The sequence below is a fragment of the Oryctolagus cuniculus genome, chromosome 12 (assembly GCF_051225735.1).
Source record: "Oryctolagus cuniculus isolate XC-2025 breed Fujian yellow rabbit chromosome 12, ASM5122573v1, whole genome shotgun sequence".
Classification (NCBI taxonomy): domain Eukaryota; kingdom Metazoa; phylum Chordata; class Mammalia; order Lagomorpha; family Leporidae; genus Oryctolagus; species Oryctolagus cuniculus.
The window spans coordinates 12,387,653-12,405,408 of record NC_142878.1 but is presented as its reverse complement, the minus strand read 5'-3'; the positions used below and the strand labels follow the sequence as shown (position 1 = coordinate 12,405,408).

At 55.1% G+C, this 17,756-nt stretch overlaps 1 long non-coding RNA gene and 1 pseudogene across 1 annotated transcript; one reads left to right on the top strand and one right to left on the bottom strand.

The window, feature by feature from the left end:
- The first annotated feature begins 3,456 nt into the window (after positions 1 to 3,456).
- LOC138844533 (uncharacterized) lies at positions 3,457 to 5,098 on the top strand. Its single transcript, XR_011380443.1, has 2 exons — positions 3,457 to 3,593; positions 4,637 to 5,098. It is a non-coding gene; the product is annotated as an uncharacterized LOC138844533 (long non-coding RNA).
- Positions 5,099 to 16,560: 11,462 nt separating this feature from the next.
- Positions 16,561 to 16,655, bottom strand: LOC138844847 (U6 spliceosomal RNA; annotated as a pseudogene).
- Between the last annotated feature and the right edge of the window lie 1,101 nt (positions 16,656 to 17,756).

The window sequence follows — 17,756 nt, the reverse complement described above, 5'->3', positions numbered from 1 at the left end:
GGCCCCCCACCCCCTCTCGGTGAAGTCCCTTTCTCTGACGCCAGGGCTGTGTGGCAAGGCTGGGCCTGCTGTGGTTTGGTGCGAATGACAACCTTGTTCGTCAGATCAGCGTTTCCCGCACTGGGATGAGCTCAGTGAGGCCTGGAAACCTGGCCTCCTCTCACAGATGGGGAAACCGAGGCTTGGAGACACCAAGTGATTTGCTGGCACAGCTGTCAGAGTCAGGACCGAGAAGCAGCCGTGGCCCTACCAAGGAGAGAGGCCCAGAACTACCCCCAGCACAGAATGGGGAGCCCCAGGGCCCCTCCCTTGGTGGCAAGTGACAAAGGCACCTGCAGGGGTTCTGGCCTGGGCCTCTTGGCTCAAAGCCTTCAGGGGCGTCACTGGGGAGGGGCGGGCGCCAGGTCCCAGGGTGGCACATTGGGCCCAGTCAGGTAATTAGCTCCTTGGCCAGGCACAGCTGGGGCTCCCTGCCCTGGGCCCACCTCCCACCTGATCACCTGGCAGATGGGCACCTGGCTCAACTCCACCCAATCCCTTGAGGATGATCCCGGAGGCAACATCGAAAGGAAAACCTGGATTGGAGAAGCAAGCCTGTCCACGAGACTCGCTGGGGCAGAAAGGGGACCCTGCACTACCCTCAGCCCCAAGTGTGGCCCAAGGCTTCCACGGGAGGCCCCTCCCACTCCCCAGCCCTGCAGCCCCTGGCCAGCCTCATCGAGTAGACCTGTCACCCTCTGTCACCTGGCCAAGCTCCTCTCTGAACACCCAGGTCTGCCTCACAGCTCAGAGACTCCGGCACACCACCCCTCACTGCCTCCAGGGAGGTGGGGGGACGGGGAGGAGGCTAAGACAGAACCAGAGGCAGAACAGGACAAAAGGCCTCTCCCTTGGGGGCCACCATGAGCCACTTGAGAGCCCAGATCCCTCCCCAAGGTCCCTGCCTCTCCTGCCCTACCACCTCGACTCTGGGCTTTAAAACATTTTTTATTTAAAAGGCAGAGTTACAGAGAGAGGGAAAGACACAAGAGAGATCTTCTTTTAGTGGACTCCCCAGGGCTGGGCCAGGCTGAAGCCAGGGGCTAGGAGCCTTCTGGGTCTCCCATGTCGATAGCCAGGCCCCTGCGCCACGACAGACCTGGGCTTTTTAAGAAAAGGGTGGGGGAGGGCACATCAAGTTCCAGACTGGACGGAACAGGCCTGGCTGGATGTGCCCAGCTCCTGGCCTCGTGAAGTCAGAACGAAGGGCCCAGCTTGGTTTGCAGCAGTGGACGTAGCTGGGAGCGGCAGCAACAGCAGCCCCGGGACCCTGCTGGAACCCCCAGGCCCCGGCGAGCCCCCGACTTACTTAATCAGAACTCTGGGTTTGCACAAGCCCCCAGGGGATCCAGACAGCACCCACTGCGTGAGATCTCCGGCCTCAGTGTTCCCTTTCTGTCCTTGATGGCAGAGCCGTTACTCGCTGCCACCTGTGCTCCTTCTGCCCCCAGCCCTGCCGCAGACCAGGGCCCATGGCTGTTGCAGGTGTCAGAGACCCCAGCCCTGCTCTGAGGGAGCTGAGCGACAGTGGTCTCCACGGTGCTTCCAACACGGTCCTCACCTGGTCCTGTGCTCAGTGAGACAGACGGCACACCTGCGGGGGGTCAGGGCTTCAGGCATGGAGGAGGCATCTGTATCCCCTCACACCCAACAGAAAGGAGACGGAAAATGGCAGATGGCGAGGAGAGCGAGGGGACGAAGCAACAGAGGCTCCTGCAGGCTGGGGGGCGAGGGGCCCTGCAGAGGCGCGGCGTGAAGGGGCAGGTTGGGGTAGGCGTCCTGTGAAAGGGAGCAGCCCAGAGACTCAAGGGAGAGACACAAAGGCGAGGGGTGGGTGGGGAAGACCAGCCCTGGAGGACGCAGGATGGGGGCTGTGGGCGGTCCGCGCCAGCGTGTGGAGCTGGCGGCTATGGGGAACGTGCTGAAGAGGACTAGCAGGAGGGGCGTTTCTAAAGCACCACCGTGGCTCAGGTGCACACGGAACTCGTGGGCGCATTGCTGGACTGCGGCAGGGCAGCCCCGGGCAGCCAGGGGGCCCCCGGATTCCTGAGCCAGAGCAGCACGTGGAATTCCCCACAACCCTGCAGCCCTCGCCTCCGCTCCGATTCCATAGGACGTTGTCAGTGTCCCCAAAGGGCGCATTTGGTGCTCAAAATTCAGAGCTCGTTTTACTGAAAACTTTTAAATGAGTGTTCAGTTCACCGAAGTCACAACCCTGAAAGTCTAGTTCTTCCTCAAGCTTTTAAATCCAACGTACGAATGCTCTTATTGTAATTGTCACTTGCAGAGGAAGAAGACGACGTTCTGATTTACGAGTGTTTGTTCCATTCATACACTGTGTTAATTAAACCTCTTAAAAAAAAAAAAAAAAGACTTGGGTCCACTGCTGTGGCACAACGGGTTAAGCCACAGCCTGCAGCACTGGCATCCCATATGGGCACCGGTTCGAGTCCCAGCTGCTTTACTTCCAATTCAGCTCTCTGCTAATGTGCCTGGGAAGGCAGCCCAACCCTTGGGTCCCTGAACGCATGTGGGAGACTCAGAGGAAGCTCTTGGCTCCTGGCTTCAGCCTGGTCTAGCCCCAGCCGTTTCAGCCATTTAGGGAGTGAACCAGCAGATGGAAGACCTCTATCTATCTATCTATCTATCTTTTCCTTTCTCTGTGTAACTCTGCCTTTGAAATAAATAAAATGCATCTTTTTTTTTTTTTTTTTTTTGACAGGTGGAGTTAGTGAGAGAGAGAGACAGAGAGAAAGGTCTTCCTTCCATTGGTTCACACACACACACACACCCCACCAAACGGCTGCTACGGCCGGCATGCGGCGCCGATCTGAAGCCGGGAGCCAGGTGCTTCCTCCTGGTCTCCCATGTGGGTACAGGGCCCAACGACTTGGGCCATCGTCCACTGCCCTCCCGGGCCACAGCAGAGCTGGACTGGAAGAGGAGCAACCGGGACAGAACCGGCACCCCAACCGGGACTAGAACCTGGGGTGCTGGCGCCACAGGAGGAGGATAACCTAGTGAGCCATGGCACTGGCCTAAAATAAATCTTACAAAAATAATTTGTGCTGTCTGGTGGCCCAAGCCTACCCCAGCTGGAAGTCCAGCAGCAGTGACAGGGTAACAGAGGTCTCTAGACTGCATATGAATCGGAGTGGGGAGCAAGGTCCATCCACCAAGCACGGCAGCCCCCAGAGCCGGCTTCCAGCTAGACCTCTTCACGTCACTCAGCTTCCGTTACTGCAAGGAACTGCCTGAGACAGGCTCCCCTGGAGAAAGGACAGGTTTGTCTAACTCACGGGGTTGGAGGCTGCAGGTCCAAAGGGCATGAGCATGCTCTGGCGAAAGCCCCAAGGCAGAGGGCGAGCGCATGAGGATCACGTGGTGAGTTGGAAAGCAGGGGTGTGGGGAGCCAAGCTCAGGCTTCTGCATCAACCCTCTGGTGAGAACAGCCTTCCAAGGGAACACCCTCGATGACCTCGAGACCTGCAGCCGCCCCGGTTCCCGGCAGAAGGAGTCAGAAGCACAAAGGCTCCAAAGCAGCAGGGAGATTGGTGAGCTGGAGTCCCTGGGGGTGGGAGGGGCCGCAACCTGAGATGGCCTTGGAGGAGCTGCTGGAGACCCGGAGCCACGCGGCCCTGTCTTTGCCTTCCATGGGCCTTCCCCCAGCAACTTCTTTCTGGAGGGCATTAGGGACACGCTTTGGCACACCATGTTTGGAAATCTTTAAAGAATTCTATTCTAGGGCACCATGCAGTCCCAGAGCTGTTAGGATGGCGGGCCTTGGCCTGGGATGCTTGGGTTAAGAGCCCGAAGGAGCCACGGCCAACAGAGCTGCTGAGTGTCCAGGGGCAGAGGGTGGAGGCTCCACGCTAGCGCTGGCCCTGAGGCAGCCTTCTTACACTGGGACCCTGGCTCCGCCACCCACCAGCAGCACCTGCCCCCATTTTTTTTAAACTTTCATCAGATGGATTTTGACACGATATTAAGTAAATAAAAGTTGAAACTGTAGATAAAATGTGCAGTCTAGCCACCTGAGAAATACAAATCAAAAGCCCAATAAGATACCACTTCACTGGGGCCGGCGCTGTGGTATGGCAGTTAAAGCCTCTGCCTGCAGTGCCAGCATCCCATATGGGCTCCGGTTCAAGTCCCAGCTGCTCCACTTCCAATCTAGCTCTGCTGTGGCCTGGTAAAGCAGTGGAGAATGGCCCAAGTCCTTGGGCCCCTTCACCCGCGTGGGAGACCCGGAAGAAGCTCTAGGCTCCTAGCTTTGGATCATTGCAGCTCCGGCCGCTGCGGCCAATTGGAGAGTAAACCTGTGGATAGAAGACCTCTGTCTCTCTGCCTCTCCTCTCTCTGTGTAACTCTAACTTTCAAATAAATAAACAAATCTTAAGAAAAAAAAAAAAAAGATACCACCTCACACCCTTCAGGATGGCTTCTGCTGAAAAGACACGCGTTGGAGAGGCTGCAGGCAAAGTGGTGCTCTCATAGATCGCTGGGGGAGTGGGAGATGGTGCAGAAGCAAACAGCCCAGCGTTAATTCTTGAGTGATCCTATGACCTAATAATTCCACTCCTACTTATACCTCCAGACACAGGAAAACCTCTGTCCACGAAGAGACTTGCACACGAACGTCCATGCCGAAAAGCAGAATGGCAAATGGATTTGTAAAGTGTGTTCACATGAGAGATGATTACTCACACTTAACAGGGAATGAAACACCAAAGCAAGCCACCACGTGGATGAACCTGGCAAACACTGTGTTACCTGGAAGAAGCAGATGCAACAGCCTGTTGTATGGCTCCACTTCCATGAAATCTTCGGAAGAGGCAAGTCCATAGAGAGAGCAAGCAGGTTACCGGTGCTTAGACGTGGGCTCAGGGGTAGTGGGACGCGAGCTAAGGCAGGCAGTGTTTCTTGTTGAGGTTATGTCCCACACTGGCTGTGGTGATGGCTGCACATACCTATGAATATGCTAAGATGCATCAAAGTGTATATGGATGGGTTGCATGGTGCGAGAATCATACTTCAATATAGTTAGAGAAAATCTGCACTGGAGAAGTTTTGCTTCCCACCTCTTTCCCCTCTACCCACAGAGCTTCTCTTTGCAAAAATAAGATGTGTGTGTGTGTGTGTGTACTTCTCAACTTACAGTGGAGATACACCTGGTGAAAGCCCTTGTAAATTGAAACCATTCTAAGTCGAACATTTACTGAGGTGGGTACGATGCCGTCACTGCTCGGCACAGCCATATAGCACATCAAGTCCCGTCACTCAGCTTCCAATCCAGTTTCCTGGAAAGACAATGCCTCTTGGGAGACGGCACATGATAACTCAAGGACCTGTCACCCATAGGGGAGACCCCAAGGGAGTTCTTGGCTCCTGGCTTTGGCCTGGCCCAGCTCTGGTTGTGGGCATTTAGGGCATAAACCAAGGGTGTCTCTCTCTCTCTCTCTCTCTCTCTCTTGTTCTTGTTCTCGATCTCTCCCTTTCAAGTAAGCAAACATTTAACAGGTGTACTGAAAACACATGGCCTATCCACCCTCCAGGCTCAGCTACGCTGTGGAGCGCTGGGGTTTTTTCCTGTGACGGTGCGGTTGACTGCAGCTGCACCTGCTGCCGCTGCTCAACCTTGCAAAAGAGGGTTTCAGTGCATCTCTATCCCTGGGGGAAGAGCCCGATTCCGACTTCTGAGGTTGGTTTCCACGGACTGCCCATCTTTCCTACCACCCTAAAGTACAAACTCCTCAGTGGGAGGAGGCTTCCGAAGCCGGGAACTGCCTGTACTCACACAGGCACAGGGTTTTCTTCAAGTCCCCTTCTTACATAAGTCATAGAGCTGTTGTGTAGTATTCGACACTTTCTCCCTAACAGTCTCTGCCTCCTTTTGCATGTGTGCACAGCACAGGTGGGACAGGGACCTTGACCATCACACAGTGTGCCACCAGGAACAATGCTGTCTGTGTGGCACCTCAGCCTTGTCCAGGTGACGCCCTGGGGGCAGGTTCCTGGGGCACAGCAACAAATGCAGGGCAGGTTTGGCAGACACAGACACAGCCGTGTTCCCCTGCACAGGTGGGAGCCGAGCCAGGCTTCTGCCCCCTGCAGCCACAGCCTAAAGCCTCCACATCCGCCCCCTGCTTCTCACCCCAGCCCGGCTGTTGTGGGAACGAAGCGAGTCCACACAGGTCCAGGACCGACTGCGGTGTCTGGGACATAATGAACACGATCCCAGTGGGAACTCCTGCTATCATCACCCTCACCGCAGGCCAAGCCAGCCAGGCCTGGCTGAGAAAGCTCTGCCCCCTGCTTCCCACAGAGCCTCCTCTTCTACCTGGGGGGGGGGGGGGGGGGGGAGAAGCAGCTACAGCTACCTCCCCCCCAGCGCCACAGTGCCATGGGGATCAGTGGGAGAACCAGCCCACTGAGGGTGCTGGAAGAGGCACCCCCACGCTTGTGCCAAGACACCCTGGGGGCAGCGCATCCTAGGTTGGGAGTACTCAGGGGGCGGAGAGCGGTTAGAGAAGGTAGACACATTTTAAGGAGGGCCTGTACTGAGTGAGCAAACCTGAGCATCAGAAAGTGCCAAGGCCCAGGCCACTGGAGTGGGCTCACTCCCCAAGGCAGCTACAGGGAGCCAGGTGAGGCCCCAGCAGGGTGGGGCTGGGGGGGAAGGTGGGGGCAAGAGAGCTGTGGGAGAGGCAGGTGCCTGGCTTGCGGAGGGTCCACAGGCCTTTGGAGTGAGAAGAGACCAGCTGCAGGATCTCATTAGCAAAGGACCCTGCTGTGTGCCTCCAGACTTGAGGGCCAGCCCAGGGGGCTTGGCCGGGCACCAGGTGGCAGCGGGAGAGGCAGCAGTGTGGGATTTACCTTGAAGACATCTACCCTCCCCGGTGTGCAGCAGGGCCTCGCCGGGGCCTGAGCACGCGCCATGCCACGGCTGCAGGGTCTCGGGTGTGTGGGGGAAGGTGAAGGGGCGACTGTGGAGGTTCGTGGGGATCCACAGGTAAGGCCCGAGGCTGCAAAACCCGGATGTCGGCATACCACAAGCAGAGACGGCACTGCTCTGCCCAAGTCCCTCTGCGTGGCGGCTCTAACACAGGTCCTCCCCAAGGTCCTCTCCCCAAGGCCTCCAGGACGCCCAGGAAGGCGCACGGGAGCCAGCAGGGCAGCCACGGCTCCCAGGACAGGCCCTGGGGGACCAAACGCGACCGTGTGCCTGGGACACGCTGCGGGCCCCTGCGGGGACAGGACATCCACATGGGTGGTCAGGGCCAGAGGAACCCGGGGCTTCCCGTCACAAGGACGCGGCCTCCGCATGGCAGAAGGGGAAGTTGGGCCTGGGGGCGGGGCTCCACCCACTCCCGAGATACGGGGCCCCGCCCCCTCCGCGAAGGACAGAGGCGGAGTCCGCTTCCCCCTCTGGGGACACTTGGGACAGAGTGGGTTCGCCACATACTCAGAACGGGGCGGAATTGCAGCGCGCTCCCCCCAGAGGCCACGCCCCGGGCAGGGTCCGGGCCGGAGTCCTGGGTGGGCGGGCCTCGGGCTACTGGGATTTGCAGGCAGAACACAGCAAGGGCCAGGCCTTCGAGGACACTGGGGAGCAGAGCAGAGCCGGGCCTCAGTGGGGGCGGTTCTGGCTCCCAGGGAGTGGCGGCGGCTAGGACCCTGCCCCAAGGAGGGGTCCCCTGCCTCGGGCCCTGCGGCTCCAGTGACTGGTGCTGTCCCAACCTGTTGGCCTGGACAGAAACCCCCCAGCCTTCGACTTCCCGCGGAAAATCCCTTTGGGAGCAAACCGCTGATGAATTCCAGGAATTTCCTGGAGATTGAGAGGCCCTAGAAGGCGCCCCTGGCTCCATTCCTCCCCATCCCCTGGCCCTGCTGTCCCTCGGAGCCCCTGATGGCCTGGAGAGCAGGGTCCCTACAGCCCAAGCCCCCTGCAGCCTGTCCCAGCCCCTCCCAGCTCCCCCACAGCCCCCTCCTGGAGGAGCGCCGGCAGGTGCGAAGGGCGCACCCTTTCTTGTGTGAGCAGCTTAGTGAGGCCCCTGGCACAGCGCCATGGCCAGGTGGGCTCTGGGCACTGCCTGAGGACAGAGGCGCCAGGACAGGCTGGGACCCCACAGGACCTGCGCCTGGGTCTCAGAGGATGAGTGGGAGTTGAGTGAGAAAGCCTCATCCAGCTGGGGGAGCAGACCTGGAGACGGAGGGCATGCGAGCACAGACTGCAGCGAGAGCCGCAGAAGGTGGTTCAGTACTGCCGCATTCCACCAACATGGACCCAAAAAGGAGAGAAGGCGCAGGAGGAAAATCAGCCACATGATATCAGAAGAAAACATTGCAGGCCTGAGGACACGCAGCAGCTTCAGGCGGAGTGGTCGCAGAATGCAGCACGAAGGAACAATGGCCGGCCTTTAACACGGCCACACGACGGCCGGTGTCCAGCTTAGCAGTTAAGGCTCCCGTCCCATATTGGAGTACCTGGGTTTGAATCCTGTCTCCAGCTCTGGATTCCAGCTAATGTGGACCCTGGGGGGAAGCAGTAATGTCTCAAGTATTTGGATCCACAAAACCCATGCGGGAGACTTGGATTGCGTTGCTGGCTCCCAGCTAGCGCCCCAGCCCAGCCCTGGCTGTTGCAGGCATTTGCAGAGTGAACAAGGAGAGAGGTGCTGTCTTTCTCTTTGTCTCTTTGCCTCTCAAATAAGCAAATACATAAAATTTTGCAGAGCAACGGGGAGTAATATTGGTTGACAGATTTCAAGGAGGGAAAATAAAATGTTGCAAAGACTGAGAACCACAGTGCATCAGGTTTCCCATTAGTAGCAGGGAATCTAAGATAATCAGCAAGTCATTTAGAACCTTCTGTTCTATACTGGGCCAAGTTATCAATCAAGTGCGGGGCAGAATAAAGGTATTTTCAAAAAGGAAACAGAATAAAGAGATTTTCTTTTTTAAAGGAAAAGATTTATTTTCTTCTTTGAAAGTCAGAGTTAGAGAGAGGGAGAAACAGAGATTTTTCATCTGCTGGTTCACTCTGCAGATGGCCAAACAGCCAGGACGGGGCCAGGTGGAAGCCAGGAGCCACAAGCTTCATCCATTTCTCCCAAATGAGTGCAGGGCCCAAGCACATGACATCTGCTGCTGCTTTTCCCAGGCACATTAGCAGGGAGCTGGATCAGAGGTGGAGCATCTGGGACTTGAAACGGGACTCATATGGGATGACAGCACCCCAGGCAGTGACTTAACCCACCACACCACAATGCCAGCCCCAAAGTAAAGAGACTTTCAAACCTTCAAGGATTGAAGCAAAACAAAACTATCTCCTACACCTTCTTTCTAGGGCAATTACTTTAGGATGTATTCCAGCAAAGTGAGAAGAAAAACTAAGTAAGACAGAGGATTTAGACTATGAAGTGACTCACCAGGGGGTGGTAACAGTGCTACAGGTAGGCCCACGGGGCAGGAGAAGGCAGGAGAGGAGTTCTGGAGAAAAAAAAAGGTAAAACTAAGGCAATAGCAGGAGTGTATTATTATTCTGTTAGCAGAAAGGAGGACAGGCAAAGGCCACAGAGGAAAAACTGTATGTAAGAAAATTAAGTTTCGGCCAGCGCCGCAGCTCAATAGGCTAATCCTCCGCCTTGTGGCACTGGCACACGGGGTTCTAGTCCCGGTCGGGGCGCCGGATTCTGTCCCGGTTGCCCCTCTTCCAGGCCAGCTCTCTGCTGTGGCCAGGGAGTGCAGTGGAGGATGGCCCAAGTGCTTGGGCCCTGCACCCCATGGGAGACCAGGAGAAGCACCTGGCTCCTGCCTTTGGATCAGCACGGTGCGCCGGCCACAGCGCGCCGGCCGCGGCGGCCATTGGAGGGTGAACCACGGCAAAGGAAGACCTTTCTCTCTCTCTCTCTCTCTCACTGTCCACTCTGCCTGTCAAAAAAAAATTTAAAAATAAAGAAAATTAAGTTTCAACTACAAAGCAAACTAAAATGTGTTATGATTTTTGGCTAATGGAATGAAAAACAGCTTCACTCAATTTCCTCTTGATGTTGGCAGTGTCTTTCTTGAGAGGACAAAGGTGCAGTGACCACGTTAGGCCCGCAGAGGAGGGAATGTCCTCCTGACCCAGGGTTTAGCTGCGTGGTGAGTAACAAGGACACGCTCAGGCCCAGGAGGTGCAGGGTCCTGCTGCTGCACCCTGGGAATCCACTATATGCAAAGGCCAGAGGGGTGCAGTGGAGAGCGCAGATAGGGGGGGTGGCAGGGCTCACCCTTCTGTCACCTTCCGCGTAGGGGAGTCGAGACCACAGCAAGGGGGTAGCAGCCGACAGGGGGGTGTGCAGCAATATTCGGAGCTTCATCGAGAGCCTGCGGAAGAGTTAAAAACCCACTCACATTGTAAATGCAGGTGGAGGTGTGGGAGGGAGGGGGAGGAGGGGGAGGCAATTACAGTGCTCATCTCTCCTATCAGGAAGCCAGTAGAGTTTGTCAGACGCTTATAAATGCCAAAACAGGACAAGCTTAAGATATTTAAAATAGAAGTGATAAAAAAAAAAAAAAAGGTTTACCCTTGTAGCGGTGGAACAGGTAGGGTAGGTAGGGTGGAAAGACATTCTATCATTAGGGTTTTTTTTTTTTTTTTCATATTATTTGGTTTTCCTCAACCTTGTTATATGTTTGATTAGAATTCTTCAATTGAAAAAAATAATAAAACCATGAACCAAGTGACTTCCCAAGTCCTTGGACACCATAACTCAACACGCCACTAAATAAAACATATGTTGCTGTTTCACTTTTTAAAGCATTTTCACTGTCACTTTCTCAGTTAGTTTTACAACCACCACCAAATGTACACAGAGCATACACTCTGCATGTGAAAATACTTTAAAAAGTTCATGGAAAATTCTGGGGTCGGCGTTGTGGAGCAACCAGTTAGGTCACCACCTGGGACCCCGCATCCCGTATTGGAGTGTTGGTTTGAGTCCTGGCTACTCTGCTTCTGATCCAGCTCCCTGCTAATTCGTCTGGGAAGCAGCAGATGATGAGATGATGAACCAAGTACTTCAGTACCTGCCCACCCACATGGGAGATCCTGGATGGAGTTTCTGGCTCCTGGCTTCAGCCTGGCTTAGCCCAGGTTGTTGTGGCCATTTGAGGAGTAAATCAGCAGATGGAAGATCTCTCTCTCTCTCTCTCTCACTGTATGTGTGTGTGTGCATGCATGCATGTGCACACACGCGTGGGTCTCCTCTCCACAACGCCATGCAAAATTTTTATTATAAAAAACTGTATAGATTCACTTTTTTTTGCAGGAAATAAACTTATCTTTTAATTCCATTTTCCACAAACTCTTTGAAGTACCGTCGTACACAAAGACAAAACACACTGCTTGCCGTGCCCACCCCAGGGTGGGCATAAGAGTGACAGCGGCGGCCCATCCACTATGTCCAGGCACCTCCAGGAACCGGGATGGGTTGCGACCCCTCCCTGTGCTCGGGCAGCTTCCTTCTGTAGTCTCTGATCAATGGCTTCCCAGCAGGGAGCTCAGCTCCCTCTCCTGTCTGGCCGGAAGTGTCCTGTTTTTATTTCATGTTGCTGGATGGCTTATGTCCAAGCCAGTGGCTGGGCTCCAGGTGCCAGGCTCTACTTTGGGGCACGCTCTGTCCAGTGCAGGGAGCAGCCTGGTTGCAGCCACCTACCTACGTTTCAGTCTCTGCCTCGCCGAACACGCGCAGACCTGCTTGGATCAGCCACAGCCATGCACAGGCATTTCACACCTATAACACAGAGAAAGCAAAACACTTCCTGCTCCCAGAGCCCGGTTCTGATACATCCTGAATCGATGCATTGTAGGCACAGTTGAAACCCCTGTGGCCCTCCTAAGCAACCTCATCGTGACTTCCCCATATAGTTTTTTTCCTTAATATTTATTTATTTGAAAGAGTTACACAGAGAGAGGAAGAAACAGTAGGAGAGAGAGAGAGAGAGAGAGAGCGAGAGAGAGCGCTTCTTCCATCCACTGGTTCACTCCCCAAATGGCCACAACACCCAAGACTGGGCCAGGCCAAAGCCAGGAACCTGGAGCTTCTTCCAGTTCTCCCACGTGGGTGCAGGGGCCCAAGCACTTGAGCCATTTTCTGCTGCTTTCCCAGGCACATTTGTAGGGAGCTGAATCAGAAGCGGAGCAGCCAGGTCTCAAACTGGCGCCCATATGAGATACCAGCATTGTAGACAGCAGCTTTACCTGCTACGCCACACTCTGGTCCCAATAGAGTTTTATGGCTTGGTCTATGGATATCAGTCAGCTCAGGCTGCTGAAACAATCTAATAGGGGCCTGCACTGTGGCTCAGTGAGTTAGGCTGCCCTTTGGGGTACCCAGATCCCATATCAGAGTGCCAATTGGAGGCCAAGCCACTCAGTTTTGATCTGCCTGATGAGCCTGGCAAGGCAGTAGAAGATGGCCCAAGGGCTTGGGCCCCTGCCACCCACGTGGGAGACCTGAATAGAGTGCCTGGCTCCTAGCCCCAGGCATGGTAGTCATTTGGGGAGTGAACCAGCAGATGGGAAGATCTCGCTCTCTTTCTCTCCTCTCTGTCACTCTGCCTTTCAAATGAAATAAATAAATATTTTTTAAAAAAAAATGATGTATGTGGGGAGCAACCCGGACTGGACTGAGTTACTGGAATTAAGACTTATTCTACGCATCTGCTCTCCCACAATATGGCGCTGGGAGAGGAGGAAACAGCTTCTACGCAGCTGCCTCTTGCCAACTTGAGTGATGACCTCCAGGAGCTGATCCTGCTCCTGATTGGAGGAGAGCAGCGTACTTGGCGTGTGGGCAGCCGAGTTGGGATTGGCGGAAGAGGACTATAAAGGAGGAGAGAGACAACATGCACCAGGAACATCTAAGGGGAACATCTATCTGAAGGAACACCTGTGCAGCCCCCGAGAGAGCCGGCCGGCGGTGTGCCGCTCCCCTGCGGAAGTGGGGAAAGTGGCCAGGTGGAACCGCCCTTCCACGGAGGTGGAAGGGTCAGTAGCCAACCCGGAAAGAACCAGCAGCAAACCCGGGGAGGGCCGAGCAGACGAAAGAACAGCACAGGGTCCTGTGTCGTTCCTCCACGAAGAGGGGGAGCGACAGATGTAACTTTGGAGAAAAGTTTTTGAAAAATGGGATTCGACTTTGCCTACCATTCTGCAAGCTGCCCTTCTCACCTAATGTATTGAGCACTGGAAATATTGGATGTTATGCGGTGCATTGAACCTGTGCCCTCTTCCCCAACATTCGAGCTATTTTAAAATCTTGTTATCCGTGTTTTAATGTTCTTATCATGTACTACTCGCCGCGCTCGCAGGTATAGATGTAGAGAGACTGAGATCTGACTGCCCCCACCCACCTGCAGCCCTAGCCTGCTTCCCGGACACTCACTGTGTGCCCCGCTCTGCAGAGACGCCGTTGCTGTGCACGTCTGCATTTCCATTGGACTCCAAGCGCTGTGCCCTGGTCTTCCCAGAGGGCAAGGCCCATGTGAGGCGCTCCCTGGACTGTGGTGGGAGGGCACTGCTGGGCCAGTGAGGGAGCCACTCTCCCCGTCCTGAAGGTGCTGGGGCACAAGCCGGCAATCCATCCCAGAAGCCTCGGGGGTGTGTTCTTGGTTAGCAGAGCAGGAGACAGAACGCAAGGAGTAGGCCGTCCACCAGTCCACCAGAGCACACAGGCAACGCCCATTTTCATTTTCTTTCCTTTTCTTTTTTTATTTTTTTAAGATTTACTTATTTGAAAGATGGAGTTATAGAGAGGGAGAGGCAGAGGCAGAGAAAGAAAGGACTTCCATTTGCTTGTTCACTCCCTAAATGGCTGTGATGGCCGGAGTTGGGCCAGTCCGAAGCCAGGAGCCAGGAACTTCATCTGGGTCTCCCACGTAGGTGCAGGGGTCCAACCACTTGGGCCATCTTCCACTGCTTTCCCAGGAGCATTAGTAGGGAAATGGATCGGAAGTGGAGCAGCCAGGACTCAAACCAGTGCCCACAAGGATTGCTGGCACTGCAGGTGGCAGCTTAACCGGCTATGCCACAGTGCCAGACCTGCAATGACCATTTTCCAAAAACACAATCATCATTCAATCAGCACATGCTAGAGTGGGTGTGGCTGAGGGAAGTCTGCCGATTGTGGAGATCACATGGATATCTACTGATTGCCACCCATGCTCCTGTGGGGTTCAGAAGTAAACCCTGACCCAGCTGTTGTCGGGTTGGAAACGGAAGACATTGGTGGAGGGCAGGAGTGTGGGGAGTTAAAGAATGGGCCCTGGTATCGTCGTATCAAAAAGACGGAAGTTATGAGTGAAAGCTGATGACAAAAGAGAACTCGTGCACCCTATTGGCGGAAATGTTAATTAGTAGTTATTGTGGAAAACAGTGTGGAGGTTGATCAGAAAATACAAAACAGAAATCCCATCCGATCTAGCAATCCCACTACTGGGACTATATCCAAGGGAAATGAAATCAGTGTACCACTCCCTTGTTTCCTGCAGCCCTTCTCACAGGCGCCAAGAAGTGGAACCAACCTCAGTGTGCACCCATGGGAACTGGATAAACCAATACTCAATGGGGAATTACGCGCCATGGAAAAGGATGAGATCCTGTCGTGTGCGGCAAGACGGGCGAGCCCGGAGGACACCGTGCCAGGCAGAGAGGCACAACAGCACGTGTTCTCACTCCTGTGGGGAATCCCAGACTTGGAAGCAGGGGCTGGGGAAGACGGGGGGAGGTTGGTCAACAGGTGCACAGGTACAGCCAGATGGGAGGGACGCCTTCTGGTGTTGTCTTGAACACTGTGTGTCTATAACCGACAATGAAAGGGTGAGGAAGATGGGGGCAGACATTGTGGCACAGCAGGTTAAACCATCGTTGGGGCATCTGCATCTCCTATCCCTCTTCCTGCTACTGCACCTAGACAGGTAGCAGATGACGGTCCCAGTGTCTGGGCCCCTGCCACCCACGTGGGAGTTCCAGATAGACTTTCTGGCTCCTGGCTTTGGCTTGGCCCAGCCCCACTGCTGTGAGCATTTGGGGAATGAACTAGAGGATGGAAAATCTCTCCTGATCTCTCTCTCCTTTCCTCCCTGTTTGTTACTCTGTCTTTCAAACAAAGAAATAAATCTTAGCGAGAGAGAAAGAAAAGGGAGATTTTAGGCCAGCACCGCGGCTCACTAGGCTAATCCTCCGCCTTGCGGCGCCGGCACACTGGGTTCTAGTCCCGGTCAGGGCGCCGGATTCTGTCCCAGTTGCCCCTCTTCCAGGCCAGCTCTCTGCTGTGGCCCGGGAGTGCAGTGGAGGATGGCCCAAGTGCTTGGGCCCTGCACCCCATGGGAGACCAGGAGAAGCACCTGGCTCCTGCCATCGGATCAGCATGGTGCGCTGGCCGCAGCGCGCCAGCCGTGGCGGCCATTGGAGGGTGAACCAACGGCAAAAGGAAGACTTTTCTCTGTCTCTCTCTCTCACTATCCACTCTGCCTGTCAAAAAAAAAGGGGGGGGGGGATTTTGAATGCCCTTACAACAAAGAATTGATCAATGTTTAAAACACTGGATGTGCCATTTACATTGACTTGATAATTACATAAGGCATACATGTAGTGAACTACTGTGTGCATTATGTACACACACGCATTTATTACGCGTTAGTCAAAATAAAGCACACAAAGAATGAGCCCCCAAGTTGGGGTCCAGGAGCCCCAGCCGCAGCTCTGGGCCTCCCTCATGTTTGCAAGCTGAGGGTGGTACCTGTCACTGCTGTTGCTGTGCCTATGGGTCCCAGGAGGCCTGAGGGGGGTGGGGAGCACCCAGACGCTGGCAGCCTGGATGGGGGAATCACAGGTATGAAGGTTTCTTGGAGGGTCCTGAAGAGCGTCCTGAGTCCCACAGTGCCTGGGACTGGGTCCCCAGGGGCAGCTTGCACATCACCTTGGAGGACCCTGCACAGGACACACTGGCTGCGGGGGGCAGGGTTCTGGCCCCAGAAACGTGCAGTCAAAAAAAAAGCTGAGCGACCAGCCCCATGTTATGGTGTCACCAGTCTTTCCAAGTCAGCCCCACGATGCCAATGAACAGACAGGGCTACCCCTAGACAAGTTAAAAATAATCCTCCGGGGGCCAGCATTGTGGCATAGCAGATAAAGTTGCCACTTGCAACGCTGGCATTCCAGATGGGCACCGGTTCAAGTCCTGGCTGCTCCACTTCTGCTGATAGCTAATTGCTGATGGCCTGGGAAAAGCAGCAGAGGATGGCCCAAGTGCTAGGGCTCCTGCACCCACGTGGGAGACCCGAATGAAGCTCCTGGCTCCGACCTGGCCGTTGCAGCCACTTGGGGAGTGAACCAGTAGATGGAAGATTTTTCTCTCTGTCTCTGTCTCTGTCTCTGTCTCTCTCTCTCTCTGTAACTCTTTTTTTTTTTTTTTATAAAGAACCTAATACATTTATTGCAACCTTAGGAAGCAAACTGAGGAAGGCTCAAAAAAAAATATGGAACGCTTCACGAATTTGTGTGTCATCCTTGCGCGGGGGTCTCTCTCTGTAACTCTTCCAAATAAATAAAGCTTGGGGCCGGTGCTGTGGCATAGCGGGTTAAGCTGCTGCCTGCAGTGCCGGCATCCCATATGGGCGCTGGTTACTCCTCTTCTGATCCAGCTCTCTGTTATGGCCTGGGAAAGCAGTAGAAGACGGCCGAAGTCCTTGGGCCCCTGCACTCTTGTGGGAGACCTGGAAGAAGCTCCTGGCTCCTGGCTTCGGATCAGCACAGCTCTGGCCGTTGTGGTCATTTGGGGAGTGAACCAGCAGATGGAAGACCTCTCTCTCTTTCTGCCACTCCTCTCTTGGTGTAACTCTGACTTTCAAATAAATAAATCTTTAAAAAATTAAAATAAATCTTTAAATAGTAATAATCCTTAATAAACCCAGAATTTCAAGCGGCTGTGTCCAGTAAGGTAACTGGGACCAGGCCTTCCCGGGCTTCTGCCGATGGTGTGACCTGGGGAAGGCCACTTCACCTCTCTGAGCCCCTCCCTCCAATGCTGTTCAAAAGCCATGACTTAGTGAGCACGTTCCCAGCACACCACCTGGCCCACGGTGGGTAGACTCCTGACGGGCGGTGGTGGAGGGCAGAGAAGCCAGGCTGGCTGCACAGGGGTGGACACCAAGCCCGGAAGGGGCTGGGCGTGTGGCACAGGCACAGCTCCAGTGGACTCGGCGGCACCTGACATCCTGTGCCTCACTGCGAACTTCACAGCGGGGGTTGGGGCGCTGCCAAGACCTAAGTCCTCGCGAGCACCGTGCAGCCATGGCCACGAGTGGCGGCGCAGGCTGTGTGGGGTGCAGCCGTGGAGGAACCGCAGTGCAGTGACATTGGCATTAGTAGCTCTGGTTTTCAAAACTGAACCAGTGAAAGAAGTCCTACAGAACGTGGAAGGCCGGCTCAGGCAGCTTTATTCCGAGCACGGGCTGCCGCCCTTGCGGAAGGAGGAGCCTGCAGGGTTCCCTGCCCAGGCAGGAGCTCAGCAAGCTCTGTGCTTCTCCGACTGCGGCCTGGGCTGCCACTTTGCTCCCCTGGCTCAGGCAGTGCAGGAAGCACACGCAGGCTGCAACAGGCAGGGGAGACGAGCCTGGATGCGTTACAAGGCAGACAGACAGGAGAGCAGGGACGCGAGAAGACGCCA